The sequence below is a fragment of the Giraffa tippelskirchi genome, chromosome 4, assembly GCF_054371585.1.
Source record: "Giraffa tippelskirchi isolate mGirTip1 chromosome 4, T2T-mGirTip1v1.2.pri, whole genome shotgun sequence".
NCBI lineage: Eukaryota > Metazoa > Chordata > Mammalia > Artiodactyla > Giraffidae > Giraffa > Giraffa tippelskirchi.
In genome coordinates this window covers 83,626,761-83,632,762 of record NC_137278.1, presented here as the reverse complement: position 1 = coordinate 83,632,762, position 6,002 = coordinate 83,626,761, and positions in this window count along the sequence as shown.

Genomic DNA, 6,002 nt, shown 5'->3' with positions numbered 1-6,002 from the left:
AGAATAAAGATGGAAAACTGAAAGCTTGGAAAAGAGAGAAAAGGCAGGAAAACCTAACCAGCAGAGTGAGAATGAATGAACTAGGGCAGTAGAGGACAATGACTCAGCAGCACTGAGATTCCACTGAAGATTACCCATTATGAATTTAAAGTGGTACCTGAAAGTCTTGTTTTTATGTTGCTCCAACTGCGTTTGCTATGCAGGTGCAAGGACAATGTGGGTGGACAGAAGTATTTAACCAGATTTGGCATTTTGCCAGGAAAGTATGGTAATGTGAGATTGGATAAGGAAGTTAAGGATATATGTAAAGGAGAGATCTAATGCCTAACGATAGTATATAACTTGGAGAAAGAAGCATCTACAGACATAAGAGGGTGATGAGGGAGAGCAAAAAAACCTAAAAGGATCTATAGATTACGCCAATAAGCTCAAAGAATTGTTGCATTGGGGCTACTAGAAAAAGAGAGATGAAACGATATGAAGGAATGCTGGGAAAGTAGGACGCCTGAAGTGAAGGCTACAGAGGTGTCACTTTTTACAATAAGGATGTCGCCATCTAGATTATAGCCACAGAGCTGAATGGCTGTGGAAGTGTAAAGAATAAGATCATTGATGAAGTGGGCAAAGAAGTTTGAAGCCATTTCATTAGAAGAATCATCTAAGTGGATATTGAAACTTCCACCAAGAAACTTCACATTTGGCAAGGGGCTAAAATTTCCCAGGAACAAAGGGGAAGATGTTGGGGTCAGTGGATGATGTTTTAAAAGGGCACCTGAAAGTTTATGATATGTGGTGATCATATGATATTCAAAATTTAGTGATTATAGGGAGAAAGAAAGGGAAAGTAACAAGAAGCAGTTATAATGAGCAAAGACATCTACCCCATCTCAAGATAAACATTATAAGGAATGTGGAAAGAAAACTTTTTCCACCTGAGAGCACAACTACAGAAAGAGAAGAATCAGGGCAAAAGATTTTTTAAAAAGCATTCTGAGAACAGCTTGAAAGTGTGAGATATAAGCTCTTAATATAACTCAAAAGCTCTTAAATAACCATGAATTCCAGAAAGCAGGGTGAGAGTTAAGGGAAAGTTAAATGGAATGAGACAAAGGGAAAATCATATGAGACTGATGCCAAGAGGATGAGATCTAATATTCCTGTGGTAACTTATGCAGACAGATTAAAAACATGAATTAATCTTGATAGAGCTGGGACTACGGTCAGGGGAGAATATGGCACTGGCTTCCAGGGGCAAAATTTAACAGTGCACCATATTAAAAAAAAAAAAAAAAACTATGATGAACAAATGAGCAGAATTTTAAATAAATACAAGATTACTGTTAACTGATTTTTCATTTTGCCTCAGACCCATTCCTCTGACTAGGCATGGCACTGTTATTAATCCATGGATTTTTATGTTAATCTTGAGTTTTAAAAAAATATTGTATTCAAATAGTATTTATCTTAATCACTGAGCTTTTGTAGGATCTCCTTAATTTTGACCTCTGAGACCAGTGCCTCATTGGCCGAATTATAGTCCTGCCCTGAGGCTTGAAAAAGTGATGGGATAGGGGACTATGAATGCTTTAGGAATAGTTAAAAGCAAAGCATGTTGAATTCTGTGTTTATCTCTGCCAATGATGTTAATCCACGGATCATCCTGATTTCTGACAATGAAGGAGTTGATGCCAGGAAAAGACCCATCCCAACATCACTGCAAGTTCATTGTCTTTTTCAGGAATCAAGGATCTGAGACCTGGATTCAGAGGACACGATGTACTTGATGTACTTGACTCCTAGCGACCCCATGGACTGCAGCCTACCAGGCTCCTCTGTCCAAGGGATTCTCCAGGGCACGAGTGCTGGAGTGGGTTGCCATTGCCTTCTCCAGATACTGCTTGATTGTCCATCAAAATGAGAGGGAAAGGATCATTGAGTAATGGCCTACATCTACACTACTGCTTCTTATTAATAGATGTGAGTCACTGCCTGTAAATGAGACTAGAAGGGTTCTGAGGAAAATAAAACCACAAATATGTTCATCGCAAACTTAACTTGTCCAAAATTTCTCTTTTATTTCCCATCCCCACCCCAAACTCCTGCTCCTGCAGTCTTCCTCATCTCGGTAAATTGTATCTCCACTTTTCACTGCTCTTAAAGTGAAAGTGTTAGTCCCTCAGTCATGTCTGACTCTTTGCAACCCCATGCACTGTAGCTCACCAGGTTCATCTGTCCGTGGGACTTTCCAGGCAAGAATACTGGAGTGAGTTGCCATTTTCCTCTCCAGGGGGTCTTCCAGACCCAGGGATTGAACCCAGGTCTTCTACATTGCAGTTAAGATTCTTTACCATCTGAGCCACTTCTCTTAGGACACACTCAACAATGGTGACTAAAACATAACAGACAAACAAATGAATACACTATACATTATAAACAAGGGAATGTGTTTATCTGAGATAGAAATAACATGATTAAGGTGTGAAGGTTCTCATGGGAAAGCTTAGAATCAAGTTGAGTTGATAAGAACAAGTATAAAATCATACTATATGGATATCTCCATCCTACTCCAAAAAGATATAAATCCCTCTACACAGATATATGCAATAAAACCAGGTAAAATTTCTGAAGAAGACTGGGAGATGGTAAAATAAATTTAGGAAAAAGAAACAAAGCTAGAAGTACACCAAAGATACACCAAAAGGTCTAGAAGGTTTTATAGAGAAAAGTGGCAAATTTGACTCTGAGCTTGATGATACTCAGTGTGAAGTAAAAGCATATTTGAATGCTCAGTTTATAGTTCTTGCAGTTATTATATTTAAAATACTTAACAATGAATAAAATACATCTTTCTCCAAAGAAAAATCAACTGCACTTAACAGTGAGATCTGAGAAAACTTCTTTCCATGGGTCCTCCTAAAGGGGTAGTGTGACCACAATAAATCAGGTTCTTAGCAACATTCCTGAAGTACACTTAGCACTGATTTTCAAAGGTCTATTCTGGAAGCTCTCTTAATGAAGGATAATTTGTTGGTTAGTCGCTAAGTCACATCCAACTCTTTATGACTCTGTGGACTGTAGACCACTCCCCAGGTTCCTCTGTCCATAGGATTTCCCAGGCAAGAATACTAGGGTAGGTTGCCATTTCCTTCTCCAAGGGGTCTTTCTGAACTAGGGATCGAACCTGCATCTCTGGCTTGGCAGTTGGATTCTTTACCACTGAGCCATTTGAGAAGCCCAATGAAGGATGGTGGCTACCTTCCCTGGTGGCTCAGACAGTAAAGATTCTGCCTGCAATGAGGGAGACCCAGGTTTGATCCCTTGGTTGGGAAGATCCCCTGGAGAAGGGAATGGCAACCCACTCCAGTATTCTTGCCTGGAAAATCCCATGGACAATAGAGCCTGGAAGCCAACAGTCCATGGGGTCAAAGAGGCAGACACAACTGAGTGATTAACACTGACACTGAAACTACAACTCAATGAAAGACCAAATATTTTGCTCCAAAACAATAATGCTTTAATATCCAATATTAGTCATAACTGAAATTCAAAGCAGCTAAAGCAGCAACTGTTTCCTCATTAAAGTTTCTGAACATCTTATTACCTCTTGAGGTATACTGTAACTCAGGAACCTAGTTTGAGAAACACTATTCTAACACTATATAGATATACTATATTCTCCAGACAACCTTCCACAATCAATCTTTTGATAATCATTCCTCAGGACAATTTTCTCATGACCAATATTCTGATAAATATCTGGTAGCAAAATCCTAGGTTGTAATCTGAAAAATACGTGGATTGCCATATTCTGTATTACAAACTTAGTATGAATACTTTTATTTGACAGTAAGCTAAAATGAGAGCAGAGTTGATAGCCACTTATGATCAGTTGAAGAATATAACCAAAGTTTGTGCCTTGGTAATTGGTCATCCATGCTTCCCTGTAACAATTACTAAAATACAATATAATGAACAGGGAGTGCCATCTTCAAGACTGAAAAACATCCCACAAAAAGCCTATGTTTAAAAAGAGTCATATAGTTCACTTTGAAGGAAATGTCTAGATCTGGGGCTAAGAGAAGAAAGCTTTATAAATATACTGATCCATTTCAGAGAATTTTTTAATTTTTAAAATCTAAAATTAATGCAGTTATTTGGTAATAAGGTAGTCTCCAGCAGCTCCACACAAACATAAGCTAGTCAAAGAACACAAAGAACCCAAAGCTTCCCAGAGTTTCAGCTCACAGTTTGACAGTCAGGCAGCAACTGACAAGCTCTACTCATCAAAAACAAAAAGAGAACACTTACTTCATTCACTTTTATGTCTTTATGACAGGTGAGGTGACTGTGACATAGATATTATGAATGAGGTGGGAATAGTTCATGGTCTGTTGACTGAAAAATCAATGAGGTGAGAGCAGATAAGTTAGTACGTCCCTTTGTGCACCTGCTCTTCCTAGACATGAAATTAAACATTTAGCAGCATGAACCAAGCCCTCCTGCCAACTCCTTCAGCTCTCACAGGCTCCAAAGATACTGTTTCAAAAATGAACAAATAGTAGCTTTTTCTTCTATTCCATGTAAACGCTCCTACATATTTTCAAACTATGTTATGCAGCTGGGACTGGCATTAGGAAATGATATTACTAAAACTTTCTGAAAAACCCATGTTAAGAATACAAGAAACATTTGGAGCAATTCATAATAGTCATGACTGATGCTAATAAGTGATGCTCTGAACTTACACATTAAAGACAATAGAGAATTTATTTAAATGATATTCAACCTGCTTCTTAAAAAATATTTTGTTTTCTACTCAACATACCATATCATTTAAGACTACTAGTTAGAAGTAAAATGTCAGAAACATAGATCAAGTCTCAATAAATCATTCATAGGAATTTCTCTGAACTAGCAAAGTATCTTTTTTAATTGAAGGATAGTTGATTTACAATATTATATTAGTTCTAGGTGTATAGCATAGTGATTCAATATTTTTACAGATTATACTCTGTTAAGAGTTATCATAAGATAATGGTTATAATTCCCTGTGCTATATGTAATATATCCTTGTTGCTCATCTATTCTATACAAAGTAGTTTGTATCTTTTCATTCCATTCACAAAATATCTTCATAGTTGTGGGCCATACAAGCATTGCATTTACTTGAGAAGATATTTTAGGAGAATTTGTAAACATAGAGTCTATTATCTGTCATCTATCATAGATCTATTCTCTAAATAGATAATAGTATATAAAAGTATATACTATTCTTCCCTTAGTATTCAACTTCTTTGTACTAGTAGAGTAGCCATTGTTCCTATACTTAGAAGTCTACTTTCTGTCATTAGTCTATTGTGACTTGATTCTCTTTGTTGTCTTACTTACTCATCATTTATGAGTCCCTCTCTTCTGTAGCCCTCACTCAGAGGGAGAAGCACCCTCCAGTAGTGTCCCTAACCATCCTGTAGGTTGGATTCTTAAGTTTAAAAATTGTCATAATGGAATAAGAAGTTTAAGTTGCTGCCTCTCAGAATTGCTTGTTGCTCCTTTCTAGCACTTCTTAGTTGGAAATATCAGTCATAAGAGTAATTGAAATGTAAACTGTTGTGGCAGTGGGGTTTCTTGTTTTTACAAGGCCTGAGTTATTCCAGGTACCCACTAATTTAAACTATAACCATTTTTCATGTAATTAAAATGGTCATGCGGCACAGACAGGAATTAATTAGATGGTCCCACTTTCTTGCTTATCAGAAATAAACAACAATTAAAGGATGCCTTCGGCAGTTCATACGACAGGCATTTCCAAAGTTATAAATGTAAAACAATAATATTCCTTTGGGGCAAGCTTGTGTTTTGCTACCACAGTCATAATAGCAGTAGTGATGAACATCAGATAGAGAGAAATATTTCCTAATGGTTCAAGAATAATATCCCAACAATTCCTCTCTTGCTAGGAAGAGCATAGGGCTTCCCAGGTGATGCAGTGGTAAAGAATCCAG